The sequence below is a fragment of the Columba livia genome, chromosome 24, assembly GCF_036013475.1.
Source record: "Columba livia isolate bColLiv1 breed racing homer chromosome 24, bColLiv1.pat.W.v2, whole genome shotgun sequence".
In the NCBI taxonomy this organism is placed as follows: domain Eukaryota; kingdom Metazoa; phylum Chordata; class Aves; order Columbiformes; family Columbidae; genus Columba; species Columba livia.
Genome location: NC_088625.1, coordinates 1,621,461 through 1,637,662, shown reverse-complemented (window position 1 = coordinate 1,637,662; position 16,202 = coordinate 1,621,461). Strand labels below are relative to the sequence as shown.

Here is a 16,202-nt window from a genome sequence, read left to right as displayed (position 1 = left end):
ACCGGCGGGAAAGTAAAGGGAGAGAGGAAAGAAGAAACCATTGAAAATAAATAAAGGCAGAGCACAAGTCATTTGATGAAACCCTTATTTTCAGTAATGTTTGCTAAATTACTTTTTTCTTTGAAGCTTGACAAAAAAAAACATTGGTTCTTAACTTCAATTCTCACTTCTGGAGCGTGTTAACACTTGTAGTTAAGGGAGGAGAGAGATGCACCTGCAAGGATTGGTGGGTGTTTGGGATGCTAAAGCCACAGCACTCATTGTTACTCCCCATGGTTAAAATGACTGCCGTTGAGCTAATGCACCTGTGGAGTTCAGTGGCTGCAAGACAAATATTCATGTCTTACCTTTAATATAAAAGCCCATGAACAGAGATGATGTTTCGTGTGTGTTCACAGCACATTCAGCGCTTCCTTGTATCAGTGTAAATAGAACAAGAGCTGGGATGTGGGAGACGACTGACCTGGCCACCTGCCCTTCCTGTTCTTCACGGCCTATTCCAGGCTCTGAAATTGCTTGGTTTGAATGTCAGGAGTGCAGTAAGACCCTTTGATAGTAATCATTGCAAGTGCATGGGAAATAAAAAGAAGGCAGGCATCAGAGTAAAATAAAAATGCAAACTAAGTTTGTACACATTTTGGCTTGTCTGAGGTTAGTAGGTCTAACCTCCAGTGCTGCCCTGCATGTTATGTTCATGCAAATCTCAACCTACTTTCCACTGTTTACTTAAAATCGGGAAATAAAACCTGTTTTCCAGGGGCTTTTCCATTTCTCGCTCAGAACCTTTGGATCCATGTTGTCTTCTGCGAGGCAGAGGAGGGATCAGAATAGCTACAGGTAGTGCAGAAATGGAGGGAACTTTCTCATCTTATTTTTCTATGTTCTTTCTTAAAACGTTTGCAATATTTTCAGGATCTCTGGTAGTCACAGAGTATTGATGGGTTTATGCTGGTCTTTAAGGCCTTGTACAGTTTATCTCCTGTTAACCCTTGCTCTCCCATCCTTCTCCAGCCTGCACAACTCTGTTCTGCACTATTCGTTTCCATGCCTTTATCTAAATGCTGTTTTCATAGGAAAGTCCTCTGACTGTCTCTACTATTATTCTGCCTTTTTCTTAACAGCTTTTCCTTATAATTGTTTTCCAGGAGGTGATGGGACCCTCTTGAAGATACAGAGAACTGAATAAAAGGCATCCCACAAAGGAGAAGGAATGGAAAATACGCTACAAAATGAAGATGTATTCAGAACTACTCGTTACAGGTCTGCTTCCTCTCTGGGGCTGTAGATAGTGACTGTTTTACAGCTGCACTAAAGCCTAATTCAGGTGGCTGATTGCCTTTACTTTATTCAGATTGCAGGGCACACAATATGTTCTGGAACAAGTTTCATCTGTGAAGCTCCAGGCACTCTGGGGATGGAAAAGAGACAAAGCATCTTCCACCTCTGCGGTCTGAAACATCCGTGGCAACAGGGAGGTTGGTTTTTCACTTTGTTGTATTTATTGTTGGGGTTTTGGGGTGTGGAGTCTGAGTATTTTTCTGATAAGTTCCTGAAAAATGCAATAAAGCAGAAACTGTTCAGGAAAGAAGGTGGATAGAGGTGAGTCCTATTTCAAGTTCTTATTGCAAGGCTGGGAAGGAATGAAGGAAAACTTGAAACAAAATGTTGTGATTGCTTTTTCAAATATCTGTAAAGCTCCAGCTCCATGTAGGACATCATGAGGTTAGATCAGTTCTTTTATTTAATCCGATCAAATTGATTCCAGGTCCTGATTTTCTAGCACAGTATGAAAAGTCTCTGACTCTAACAAGTCTGTTATTACCTAATTGCTTTTCCATAAGGCTTTCACCTGATCATTCGGATATTGTCATGGCTTTTGAAACCTGATATTTCTTCTATACTGAAATCTACCTGTATTTATTATTACTTGTGCTATGGGAACAGCTGAGGGATCACAAGGAGATCAGGTCCTCATTAATCACTACTGTTGCAGAAACACCATAAGAGAAATTCAGCAATCTTGGGCAAGCAAAGGGAGGTGGGGGAGTGTGGTGAGGAGGAGGATGATCAGGGTCTCAAGGGCTACCTCAAGATCCACTCTACTGGATGCTTGTGAGAGACTGAGCTGCAACTTACCTGACCTTTTGATGGCGATTGTCCTGCTCTGATCAATAGGATGGATTATGTGATATCTGGAGGTTTTTGCCAACTTTATGCGATTCTATGAAATGCAACAGTGGCTTCGTTTAGCAGAAGTTAAACAGGACATATTGGTAATCAAGACGCTCTTATTTTTTCCTTATTTTGCTGCTTTTGTCTGAGTAATTTAGGAGACTTGTTTCCCTGGAGGCAGACAGGCACTGGCCAAGACTCTTGTAGAACTCATGCAGTCAAATAATGGAGAACCCTCCAAAAAAGCAGAGATGTAAATCTCCATCCAGATCCTAATAAAGACAATAAAGTCTCTTTCCCTGAGCTCCAGAGCAGCAGCTGACAGGCACCGCGGGCGTCCGCAGTGGTGCGAGGAGGAGGAGAGATGGGCACTCGGGGAGCTCCTCTGGTGATACAGTTATTACATGCTCAGTTACCGATCACAGATTTCTCCGAATCCCATGGCTTATCAGTCATTTCCACTTGCTCTTACAGTTTAACAGCCGCTGTCTCTTTATTCATGTCTTTGTGTCGCTTCTCTCCGGGAAGCGGTTAATCACTTCCCGGTTTCTCTGGAAGATGGAGTGTTTGATGTGACTGTGGTCTGTTGTGTGCTTTGCCTCCCTGCCGAGCTGCCAGCCAGAAAACCATTAGGGCAAAATATGGATGCTCCAGGGAAGCGTTCTTACCCCCGTGTAACATGAATCAGCTTCTCTGTGGGCCTGGCTTAGGCACCTGGGGAGCAACCCTTATCTTTAAAATGGCATCAACAGGGGAAGGATGCTGTCAGGAGAACTATGTGAGGGGGTCACTTTTGTCAGGTCAAGGGCGCTAGGCCAGGTGGAGCGGGAGCTGGTCCTTCTGCCCATGTCTGCAAGGCCACATTTTGAATGAGTGCAGCCTGGCAAATCATCACTAAATGAATGCAAGTTGCCCTGGATTGGTTTAAATACCTGCGACTAAGTTAGCCTGTACCAGCCAGTGTTTTAGCCCGCCTGAGGTGATACTGACCAAACTACAAATGGGGAGTGAGGGGGCTTGTGGAACTTCATAAAATCCACTAGAGGAGGATGATTTATTTTTCTGACAAAGTTTTTAACCCTCCTGTGGAATTTTACAGAGTTTCCTGAGGTTAGAGACTTGTCTGGAACAATCCTGAGTGCTCATCTCATTCTGTTCCTTAATAACCTTAAAGGTTATTTTTTCCCTCTCTATCAAGGACTAGGTTAAAACATTCAGGGGTAGTTGGTGGCCTCTGATGGATGGCCCTGTGCTCATCTGTGAGGTGAAGTTGTTTAAGGGGAAACAGCAGTTTGGTGCCTTTTTTTTGACCGTTTCTACATCTCCTTGAGCAATGTGTGCAGCCTGGCAGCAAAGTTCAGACAGAAGCATGGGCAGGGGATGGAGGGGGAAGACATGCTTGAATCCATGTGGAAGAGGCTGTTTTGTGGCAAGGGGAGGCAGGAGAAAGCAAGTCATCTCTAACCTAGGCAGGCAGGGATGGATCTGTCATTAGGCTGGAACCCGTCCAGAGCGCCGTGCGTGTTTAGATAAAACTAATGTGACAGCTGCGAGTTTCTAGACAAGAACTGGTCTGGCCAGATTTAATAAGTAAAGCGATACGTAGTGTGAAGCTAATATAATTTCAGCCTGTGAAAGAGACACCCAACCTATGCAGGCCTGAAGGATGAATGTGTAAAACCATTACAGCTGTCTACAGCATTGTCTGTGCTGCTGATGCTCTGACAGACACAATAAATTATTGTTTGGCTTACACTAGCACCCAGAGGCTTCCGCAGAGGTCTGGGGACTTGTGCAGGAAGAATTACTGTTGTGGAAAGCTGGTCTGCCCGGCAAAGGGGTCAGTGATGGGGATGGAGGGGATCAGTGTTAGGGAGCAAAATGCTGCAACAGCCCTTAGCCTTGGGCTCAGGCAGGGAGCTGGATGTGGGCACTAATTACAGAGATCTTAAATTGCAACTGAATGTCACAGTCATGAGATATGGCAACAGAAGGCTCTTTCTATGCGGTGTCAATGATATGTGCAGGCCTTCCTATCTGTGTTAGAAATGGAACGCAAAGCTGCCCAAACCACTGTCTCAGTACATGTAACCTGAACGGATTGCCCAAAGCAAATTGTAATTTCTGCCTTCAGTCCGCAGTGTCCTCCGTAATATTCACCCCCAAAATATCAGGCTTTTTCCTACTACCTAATAATGATTTAGCAGTGTAAGGCTGGAGGGGAAGCCTCATGTTCCTGAGACTTTAACAAATTACACTACACAACATTAACTGGTATACCATGAAGTATTATCATAATTAATTACAACTAAACTGCAGTTGTCAAATAAATGAACAAAGTACATTTCATGATGCATTATCCCTACTCTTTCGTTGTTTGTCCTTTTGCTTGTAAAGCTAAAAATAGTCAGTCATTTGCAGTTTGGGTTCTTGTTATCAAAGTTCCACTGCGGCCATGGAGTTGCAGGGACACCTGTGTGTGCATGCATCGAAAATGCAGGTACTAATAAATACAAAATCAGCTCAAATGGGAGTCGGTGATGGATACCTTGCGCCTTCTAAGGGAGTAGCAAGGGGATGTGGCTGCTCCCCTGTTGCTCAATGTCACTAGGTGGGCACTGTAATTTTCTGCAAGGCAGATGCTCCTGTCAGTTGTGTTGTTTCCTTGCCAAGATTGGTGTTACCTCTGGGAGCCCTTAGGGGGCCATTTACCGGAGATAATTAATTAAATTAACAATGTTTTGTAGGCGTTCTGGAGGGTCATGTAACAAGTGTGCTTTGAAACAAGACACTGGATTTCAGCAGCTGTTGGTAAACAATGTGCAGGTTAAAACTCTTGGCTGCATTTTTTATTGGTATTAATCAGAAAACAGTCAAGTTGTGCCAATTTACCCTGTGTGAGGACTCAGCTCCTTTTATCTTTCCTTTTCCCTTTCATATTTGTCCTCAGTCTGCTAGGCATAGAAAATCTGTTTTTTCATGCATACCAAAGACTAAAATCTTCAACCACTCCCTGTCAGCATGATTACACATTGATTGTTCGTCATCTTTCATATCATAGAATTAGGTCTCATTAAAAATAATCTCTTCCCCTGTGAGCCAGACTTGTTCAGTCTCCTACCATCTTCCCAAACTGCCCCTTTTTCTAATTAAGGCAACCTACCATTTGCATCCATTCCCTTCATTGGAAGATGAGGGTCAAGACGGGAAGGATCTGTTGCAGTGAATATCACGTGTTATTTTATACAGGAAACCAGCACCAACTATTCAAATACCCTCTTGTTTTAGCAGTGATGGGCCTATTGGGTTATAATTACCCATGGCCTTCCAGGCCACTCGACTCAGGTCATGGATCACAGCTTTGGAGTAAGACAACCTATTCAGCAGAAAGGTCAAGAGCTGGTAGAAGCTATTTCCTTTCTGTTCAGCTGAAGGTAACAAAAGTGAGTTCCTGTGAATTTTAATGAACTCCATGCTGAGCTGTTTCAGAAATTGCTGCTGTGCTACAGAAAACTGCCTTGTTCATTCTCAGAGTTGTGAGGCGCATACAGGCAAACCCAGATAGAATATAATAAGGACCTGGTGAAAATTTCCAGTAACAGAAGGGAAAACTTCAGGCAAACCTTTGCGTTGGGGTTTTGGGAAGCTACTTGTCTGCTGTGTTAGGGTAGATTCTCTTTAAATTCGTTTTCATGACTCTGAGTGACCAAAATGGGGGGAGGGAGGGATAGACGTGGAAGGAAGCAATACTGCATTTTTCTTATTACCATAACTATCCATGAAGAAATACGCTTATCTCATGGCGTGGACTTGATTCTCTCATTCTACCGCTTCTATTTTGGGCTGCCTGTGCTCAGGCTCAGAGCCTGAGCAAGAGGATTATGGTTCTATTCAGAGAACAGCAGCAGCTGACGGAGACTTGATGGTTTTTAACCGTTAACCAACTCCACTGGACATTCATGACCGACTACCTGCTTGTCCCAGCTGGCTAGACTGAAAAGGGTCCTAGGTAGGGCAAGCAGAGGAATTTTTAGCATGCAATGTGAGCTCCTGCTGTGAAAAGGATCCAAAAGTGTGATAGAACTGACCAACTCCAAATTATAGGAGGGCCAGGGTTTGAACCTTGCAGTCTGTCTGAATATTGGAAGGTATCAGAATGCTGCAGGCTTTGTTTTGGTAGTGGTTTTGGTTTTTTTAGCTATTACTCATCCTGCCAACAAAGCAAATAATTCCTGGCGTTTTAAAACAAATTGGGGAGAAAGTTGCGCCTCTTCAAGTCTTGTCCTTAAGTTCTGCTTTCCTTTGTTTCCATGATCGCCTTCCTATTCCTCAGCATCTCTAAACTCCCCAAGCCCAGGTGTTACCACAGCTGGGAGCTCAAACTCCCTCTGGCTTTGGACTTTTCCCTGATAGCAGTTATCTTCCTCTGCTACCGTCTGCCAAACATTACCTAGAAAATATGGGACTGCAACTGGTTGAGGATGGGTTTGTTATTCTCTGTATGACTTCTCTCCCCACTTCCCTTGCAGTGCTACCATAAGGCTTGATGAAAGGGCGGAAGATGCAGCTGGGCTCTGCCTGCCACAGCGTCCATTTATTTTCATAAAGGAGTCAAATTTCCATCGTTACATTTTCATCTACAAACCATCAATATTTCAGGGCAGTGGCAAAGCCCGGAGTGGGGGAGGAGAGCTCCCATGGTCTCAAGGCTCTTTTCATAGTTAAAAGTTCACTGCAGAAAATTTGATGCTTAATAAATTGGAGTCTTCTCTGCTTTAAATCATTTTTATAGCAATTGCAAAAGAAAATATAATTATTACAAACTGGTCATTTGTTACTGAGAAATCTCATTAAATTGACTTCATGTTGGAAGGTTTGGTGGGGGATGGGAGGGTTGAAGAGGCAAAAACCTGATAAAAGATGGGAGGGAGAGAAGTCTCTTAATTACAGATTGATTATTTCTTGTGATTGAATGTAGAGCATAATCAGCTCATCCTTTCTAGCAGGGCAGATGGGAGCCACAGGGACCTTCTTGTCTTCCTTGACCTGTTAGTGTGGATACTGATAGCCCGTGGATGGGGGAGTAGCTGGTACCACTGGAGAAGCTGCAGAAGCACATTGAGATAAGTCAGGGATCCGGGCTGTTTTTCTCCCCTGGGAGTCATCTGGGCCAGCAATTTAATTCTATGTTGTCTCATCATGAGTTCATTTCACACTGTGAACTAATTGCATAGTTCCTGCACACCGCAACCAGGTTACTTTGCAGTTGCACACGGAGATGCTTGGATGGCCATGTCCATTTGGGTCTGCTGGCGCTGCTTATTGGCTTGTGTTGAGCCCCTTGCTAATGCAAAACTTATTAAATCTCACCTACTCTTCCACCTGAGCCAGGCTCACAGTATGTCAATATGTATGTGCATATGTGGATTAAACAAATATACAAGATGGCAATACACCCAAAGGGGGGTATGATTTAAGCTCTACTTCTGAACAGCAAAGCAACTGCCGTGTAAATTAAAGCTTCACTCTCATTTCTGAGGAAGTTACGTGCAACCACAATGTGCAAGAATCAGAGGGAAATGGTTGCTGCAATGGGGGTGTGATTTCTTTTTATTTTAAATGTTCTTTTAAAGGAGAAGAATATTGTGTTTTGACATCAAAATGGAGCAATTGTTTTTGTAAAATGGTTTTCCTCTAGTTTTAGACCTTTTTAGTGATTTCTCATCTTGGGTCCTTAAAGAAAAAGGTAGCTGAAATATGACAAATTGATAGACCATAATGATCTGATAATTTGTGGTATGTTTCTGAGAAGGAAAAGAGCAAGAATTTGTGCTAGGGTTTTACGAAAATGATTCATGGACATGTAGAATTGTCTTTTATCAGCATTAAGAACAATATCTAGTACTTATCCGCTGTATTTTCCTCCATGAAGATCGCAAAACTTTTTGCAGCCCTGGGTGAAGAAGGTTATTCAAATATTGGGGTATTTATTTAATGGTAAACCCAAATAGTAGGGGAATAAATGTGCTTTTGTCCAATTACCAATATGTGCTGAGGATCCCGGGCAACAAAGCCCCAGTAAAAAATTAATAGTGGCTGAAGAACTCAGTCCCAAAGGAACCGTTCTCGTTCATTTATGGGTTAACATTATGTTTTGCTTAAATATGAACAGCAAGTAAAAGTAATAATTTTAGAAAAAGGAAAAACATCATAAGTAATTTCCTGTTTTAAACTGTTTCTCTTCTGCTTGTGGTTACATCTCACAAGAGAACCAAAATGTCACCTAGCTTTGGGATTGAACTTTTTGCCCTGTTTTACACTTGAAGTAGCTGGAATAGAGAAGCGATTTGCCCAACGTCAAACGAAAAGGAGCATCTGAAATTAGGGGCGGGGAACAAAAGGCAAAGAGTTGTGTGTTTCAAGGATTTGCGTTCACCTAGGGATACAGGCATTATAACATTGCTGGAAGTTGTCTGAGAAATGCTTTTGTGTGTTTGAAATGGTTTTGCCCCTTAGTGATGAGCAGGGAGGTTTGGACAGGCCAGTCTTTCATAGTGCTGGGCTACATGGGGCTGTTAAAAGAAGAGATACGGGACTTATTAGTTAGGAAGTGAAGTAGGCCTTTCAGACACATAAAAAAATATACCTTTTTCTGAGTCTTTGTGAATTTGAGATTATAAAGTGACCTAACGCTGCATGGCTTTTCTATAAATGGTGACTTTGTGACTTCTGTGGCATTCAGAGATGGGGAAGTCTCACAGGTAACAGAGAAAATGGGTCCCTTGTTCTCTTGCGGATCCATCAGAGAACCAGCGGTGGGATGGTGGTGAATTCGATGCGCGTAACTGCACAGTTGTTGTGTCGTTTCAGCAGCACTGCTCTATATAACTCCATTCCCGGAGGCAGGGGAAGCAGCTTCCCGAAGCAGTTAGGGCTGCAGTGAGCCGGGTCTGCCTCTGCTCTGCCAAACTGAACCTCCTCTCGCCAAAATTAGCAGCTCCCAGTCTTGGTCCGGCTTCACGCCAAGTGCATAGCTTGAAGGATCCGCCTGATTTGATGCAGGACTCAGCACAGAGCGATCTGTTGAGTGAGAAGGGGGTCTGAATTAATTCCAAATAGAATGTGGGCTGAGTGAGCAGCGCTTAAAACTAGTTCTGTCAATTCAGGCCATGAAACCTAGATAGACACGCAGGGATTCTTGGAGAATCTTCATAGGAATAAGGAAAGGGGAAGGCTACAGTCCTCATTCACTGAATGTCAACAAAACAAAAGCTTTGGCCCTGTAATTACAAAATGAACAAACCAAGAAAGAACAAAAACCTTTCTTGGAAGGCAAAGCCTATTCTCCCCAATAGTCCATACACGACTGGATACAGAAGGCCATCTAGATGGTGGAGTTCATACAGATCAATAATGCTGTGTATGAAAAAATAAATATAAAAGGTCCCACTTGATCCCCAACAATATTGGCATGTGCTTTGCGTTTCACTTACCAGCACTGGTTCTACAGCCCTCGTAGCAGGGGCTGTGTGTTAAAGCAGTCGTGCTTGTGTGCTCGGAGCCGGGTGCTGCTCTGTCTGTCTGATATTCACGTTTCATCTCAGCTGTGACAATCCTGTCTGATCATTAATAATACAATAATGAAATAGCGACTGGAGAGACACTTGGATAATCATCTGAGCAAAGGCTCATTAATGCTGCAGAACAATCACTGCCGTGTAATAACAGATCCCAGGAAATTTCAATTAAAGCTGGAACTCTGTTGCAATTTCATTTTATTTCCAGCCAGCCAGCGAATGATGTAATTGCAATCAGCCAACGCAATGCAAGCTCCTCCAGCTCAAACCTTCCCATGGGGCAGGAGGTTGGCTGCCTGTCTGCATTCTGGTTTTTCCTGCATTTTGTTTCGCTTCTACCTTTACAGGGCAAACAGGAGTGGATGTTGTTCCCTGCAGCATCATCCCCTCTTCTGCTGTGCTGATCTCACTAAATTGGGATTTTGCACTCAAGGAAAGCTCTTCCAATACTCTGATGCTCTGTAGAGGTGCAATATGTGGACAAGTGGACAGATATCTATCAGGACAGATGCCTATCGTTGTACAGAGGTAGAGTCAGGGAGCAGAGGCATATGGAAGATTTTCAGCAGCATCCAGGTTGGCTGCATGCTGAAGTCCAGAATTTGGCCCAAAACCTATTTTAGTAGTTTGTGCTTGGGGAGGGAATAGGTTTTGTTCTCTGCCCTTTGATTCTTTCCACCATGGAGTGCAGAAAGCAGTGGTCACCTACACTTGCTCCATTAGAGAGCTGCTCATTCATTTGTCCTTATAGTGTCCTGACAGCATGTAGGGTGGGATGTCAGCCTGCCTGGCCGCCCTGCAGTCCACTACAGTTTTGTACCATATCCTTGAGCAGGATAGCTGTGTGTCCTCACTGATAGGAAGCAGAGGTCCCAAAACCTTTTGCATGCATTCAGACCTATGGTATTTCGCATGGGTATTAGCTGGGGAAACTCCAACTTGAGTAATCGCATCTTGCCATCTAATTAAAATTTTGTCCGTGCTTTCACATGGGTGTTGTACTCTCCTTCACTTCTTAGCCTAACCCCTTTTATCTTGTCCTTGTGTGCTGTTTTAACCAGCTACCGTGCTCCGCCTGGAAAATGGATAGATGTGAGCTAGGTGTGTATATATGTTTATGTGCTGCCTGAAGGGTGGATTTAGTGGTGAGGAACAAAGTTATTGTCCACAGGCAGCAGCTAGATAGATGTTCGTGAGGGCCAAATGACTGCTATAAAAGCACAGGTTTCCCTCTCCCGTTGTGACAGCCTGTGATTCCTCCAGGAATGGTCGCTGCTGTCACCTCTACACCAATCCATCTGCCTGCCCCTTGGGTCTCCATGTCACACGGGTGCTGTTTTAAAAGGTCTCTTGTCTTCACAGAACACTCTTCTGGAAGAAGAGGAGCACAAAGGCAGCCACATGAGGAACATGGACTGTCCAACCCAGGGACTGAGACACTGATTCACAGTTGAATTGGTAGCTGAAGGAGATTCGCAGCAAACCTGGGGAGGAGGGGAAATCTCAGAAATCATAAACATCTAGTTTTACTTGCAGAGTTGATATTTTATGCAAACAAAATGTGCTCTCATTGTAGAGGTCTATTTAGCAGTCACCTGTGGAGGCAGCTACTGTGAACATTTGGAATAGAAAGTGGCTTTTATTTTAATGGTTTATCAAAACCATTTAAAAAACCCCTTGCGTTTTCCTGTAACCTTAGTGTTGCAGAACAACAGGTCAATGTGCGTGCAGCAGACAGCACTATGGAACTTTGCACTTCCACGCCTGGGTGTTTATCTGAAGATGCATAAAATTAAGTCTCTTGGCATTGTTGCTCCCTGCTCTCCATAAACTGTAGAATAATTGTTTGTATCTTCTTTAGTATTAGTTAGCATTCCTCTTTGAAATGAGCAAGGGGCTAGACAGACCCACAGCCTGACCCAACCTGATCATTTTCATGTTGTTATGGATCTGGTGGAGGGGTCAGCTAAAGCACACTGGGGAAGGACATTTTCTCAGGGTTCCCCTGCATGTCCATGTTAGAGATGGAGCTGAACCTCAGATCTTCTTGACCTCAAAAGGCTAAGAGACAGGCACAGGGAGCACTCAAAACTGGTGTTTGTAGGGGCTTGAGAACAGCTATAGAAGAACGTTTCCATAAAAGTGAGCAGCACATTCACTGAATTCTTGCTCTGTGCTCAAGAGGGACATTTTTTAATTATTATTTTTCCCCCTATCCCCGCTTCCTCCTTCCACAACCTCAATTTTTGCCAAGATCCCTTGGGGAAAATTCCTTCCCAACCACAACTATCTCTGTTGGCTGCACTCTCGTAACCTGGAGGGAAATTCCATTCCAGCTTCATTTTTCTGCACAATTCATTTCTGAGGTGCTGGACTCTCCCCAGCTGTTTCCACCCACCTCTCTCACAACCTGTAGCTTTGTACCTTAATTGTCACAAATGATGCCTCAACTGGTTGCAGACCTTTCAGTGGTTGCAAAACCCACCAATGCCTTGTTTCCATCAGCTCTGCCAAGGTGTTGAGAGACTCTGCCTCACTCCACCTACTGCTGTACGAAAGATGGAGAGGTGCGAGGCAACAAGAGGAGACAGGAATGTGTGATAATTGAGAAGGAAACATACTCCGGGGAAGGGAGGGAACAGCCTGTGTTGGATGGAAGAAAGAGCATTCCAGAAAGCACGCTGGCAATAAGAAGAGGAGATTCTGGCATAGCAGATTCATTGGGGCAGAGAGCAGGTGCCAGGGACGTGTTGGGGAGGGAGGCTGCATTGACTGGGGAGACCCAGACTCTGCCCCAGATCACCTTGGCATAGCTGGTGATGCCTTCTCTGCTCTTTATGCTGTATCTCTCTGCTTCCCATGCCAGGTGATGTTCAACCTGGCTGCTGAATTGTATCTCCCACTGACAGGCTTCTCATCTTATGTTTTGGCAGTGCTTATAGTGCTTGTCATGTCAATAAAGTGTTTTCCTGATTTGAATTTATGTGAATGTTTGTGCAGGTTTATCCACGCACAAGAACATCTGCATATAAGATTGATTTATTTTGAGAGGGATGTGTGTTTACCAATAGCCAGGAGTTATGAACAGGTTGGTACAGCCATGCCCCCATACTAATCTTGTTCTGTCAATCCTGCTGTTGGCTCGTACAGCACCCATCACACTAGTGTGACAGAATGTTTCTTGTTCTCATTTCTCAAATGTGACAGCAGTTCCTGTTAAGCTCTACAGGTGGTGAAAATCAAGCCTTAAACAAATGCTCCTATGACCATCAAAGCAAGACAGTTGCACAACTTCCTTGCAATGAGATTCTCCTGGCAGTGCACCTGTGGGCATAGGCTGAGCTTGCTGCTGGAGATCTGGGTGTCCAAACTTTGCTAAAAGCTTGATGACTGAGCTAGGAACCGGTGTCTGATTAAGCTGCACTGAGATTAGGGAGACTGAGCCAGTGATGGTGTTGGTAAGCACCGGATCAGCCTTTTTAGCTTTGGCAAACAGGAACCATACAAGGATTTGTTGTGTTTGCCGCTAGATCCACACTGCAGGTGTATCTTGGCTCAATCTAAATGCCCGTCCCAGACTGGTCTGTTGTCACCCCGTTGTGGCAAAGGCTGGCTGTTTGCAAGTTATCATTTTACCAGTCTTGCCACTTCACTATCAAGATCTTGAGAATAAGGATGAGAAGGTGTTCATGATCTGTTCCTTCATCTGCCTGTATTTCTGTCTACCGATACCTGATCCTTGGTCTCAGCCTCTTTGCAGGCTAATGGCAGATCCAGAATGGGGCTCTGCTTTGCTCAGAAACCAGCATTGAATTTGAAAGCGTGCATCCTGCATGGAAATAGGTCAAATCCAGATTTTCTTCTAGAACGCAGGAATGCATTGGGTTAACAGAATTTACACCGGGGATAGATCTGTCTCAGCCATATGTCCCAGAGCAAACTTGCTTCCCTCCCACCTTTTGAGGCTGCTAATGAGGCGATATCCCCTGCAGAGAAAGCAGTGTGTTAAAATAGGATTGTTGCATCCCAAGAGAATGGGTGTTAGCAGCAGAACAGAAGGAGAGAGAGACAGAGATAATGGAAATCAATGTGCATCAGGACCTGATCTATGCCATTTTTCAGGGCCGTGAAATCTGAAGTCCAGAACACAAGTTTTCAAAGTATCCAAATTCAAGGGGTTTTATTTCATTGCATGTTGTAACTTTCAAGTTTTCTCTGATATATCCCAATTCAGTGTTTTGATAAAGCACTGCAAAAGCTGGGGTGGCTTGGGAATCTCCCTCCCTTGGCTACCAGAGCATCCCAGCGGACTGAATCCCATGAGCCTGCTGGGGAGAAGATGGGGGGCAGACCTGTCTTAGCCCTGAATGCGGGCTGGGGATTGGAGTGAGGGGTGATGAAGGGTAAGGACGTCAACTGCTGCTCAAATGCAGACACCATGCTTGTTAACTCCTGTGCTAATTATTACAATTAGGGATTTGATGAGGATCTGTTGACATAATGTTCCTCAAGGGAGAGTAGTGAGGAGGTTTGCCCAAGCCATGGAGTGGTCTGCTACAAACACCGTGCTTTCTACATGAAGTAGGGCAGGACCAAGGTAAAGGTGTGACATTACTGATAACTGATAGCCTGATATGCCTGGACATTAGTGCCTGGTTACATCTGTGAAAAAAATGCAGCTTCTCCAAGCCAAATCTGCATTAAAATCTTGACCATGATGAGGGTGAAGGAGGTGTTTGTATCCTTACCCAGAGCTATCACCACTGAAATCACTCCTGATGTGCGATGCAGTTTCTGTGATCCTAGAGTTTAATGGGAACTTTATTATGTCTACAATGAACATTGTGACTCTCTGCTCCTGATGTAATTCAATCAAAAAGGAACCACCAGGGAGGTGGGGGAAAAAAGACACAAATCCTTAAATTCCGTATAAAAATAGATAAAAGCTTAAAGGATTTTATTGAGCCTTATTTAAGAACTTTTTTTTTGGTCAGAAGAAAAGGAATTTAGCACACACAAACTCTTCACTTTATCAAAGGGTCGTAAATTGCAGGTCAGGTCCAGATTCAAGACGTCACCAACGGGGTGGGGGTGGCAATAATCTGAATAGGAGAGGTGGGAAGGAAGGCCAGTTATAGTGTCCCCTGCATCCTCTAATCTAATTTCTCTTTGCTTGCCAGATATCAAACAGAAAGGAATATTTGAAATAATACATCCATTAGCATACCTTCAGCGCCTGTCAGATTTCCTCTAAGAGGATTGTGTTTATTAGACAGTAGTAAGGTTTTTCTGTTCATAAAATTTCTTTGGAGCAAGCAAAATGAAAAGAGGTAGGAAGAAAACATGCCTCTTTCATTCCCTGGAATGGGGCTGGGCAAGCAATTAAACTTCTGCTCTGTGCTAGCAAAGGACACAGGCGTGAACAGCTCGGTCTCTACCTCTTTTAAGTATTCTTTCTACCTGACTTGGGCATATCTAGGGAGGCAAGAGGCAAAAATCTGATGTGTTCTTACCAAGGCTACTGGGTCTGGACAGGAGCTCTACCCATCTCCAGCCACCAGCCTGGTGGACAAGCAGGTCTGTGCTCCTGTTCATTGCTGTAGGTGATGGACCGGTGAGAGCAGCAGCTTTGTTAAGGGCATTGGAAAGACAAGAGCTGTTTTCTGGAAGGACAGCTGGGTTACCTGATGGCTATAGCCTATTTCTTACCTCTCAGCTTCATCCAGTGCCATCTTCTGATCCTTCCCTCACTGATCCTTTCTTCATCCTCACGTCTTTGGAAACTACCATGATTCTTGTTTGTAGTTTCAGGTGCTCAGTCTTTATCTTGGCTTCAGATGTTGGCTGTGACTTCAAGGCTTGCCCACCTGCACTCCTGTCCTGTACAACTCTCTGATGGCAATAGGAAGAGTTGTCTGTATCACAAGTTAGGCAGATGTTCTCCCTGACATTCTGAGATCCTTCAAAGAAAGATTCTAAAAGTGCTCTGTGTTTTTTATTGTTATGAGCATAATGGGGCAAATCAAAACCCTGAGCATGCACTGAAAAGATGAAAAGCTCTAAGGATGAAAAGCATTACAGAAAGGGGCTAAGCATTTCTCTTATAGATCACTGGAGATGCCTTTTCTGTCTGAATAACTCTATCACCGGCAGTCCTGGCCTCGGATTTGCACCTCCGGCACTTTGGACAGAGACAGAAACCACCTCTCCCTTCCTCGTGCTTTTATGATTTCAGTCTGGGTCTGTCAACAGATGAGTGTTGGCAGCCTACACAGGAGTTTTGTTTAACATGATGCCTTTTCCTCGTCATTGTGATGTTTCATTTAATCTTTCAAAGTCATAATTATCAAATATTAATGTTCTCATCATTATAATATTCACAGGAAGACAGTGGGGTTTTGTCCACAGAGACAAGGATCTCTGAAATTAATGTAATACTCGTTCAGGATTGAT

At 43.9% G+C, this 16,202-nt stretch overlaps 1 long non-coding RNA gene across 2 annotated transcripts in view; it reads left to right on the top strand.

Annotated features, from left to right (window-relative positions):
* Positions 1-12,962, top strand: part of LOC135576284 (uncharacterized) — a 72,508-nt gene extending 59,546 nt beyond the window's left edge. The window contains exons 2-4 of one of the 2 annotated variants that reach the window (XR_010467881.1): positions 1,146-1,260; positions 1,352-1,475; positions 11,112-12,962. This is a non-coding gene — a long non-coding RNA (uncharacterized LOC135576284). Of the gene's footprint in view, positions 1-1,145; positions 1,261-1,351; positions 1,476-6,701; positions 9,299-11,111 lie in introns of those variants that run through there. The other variant, XR_010467880.1, reaches the window with a different exon arrangement.
* Positions 12,963-16,202: the final 3,240 nt, after the last annotated feature.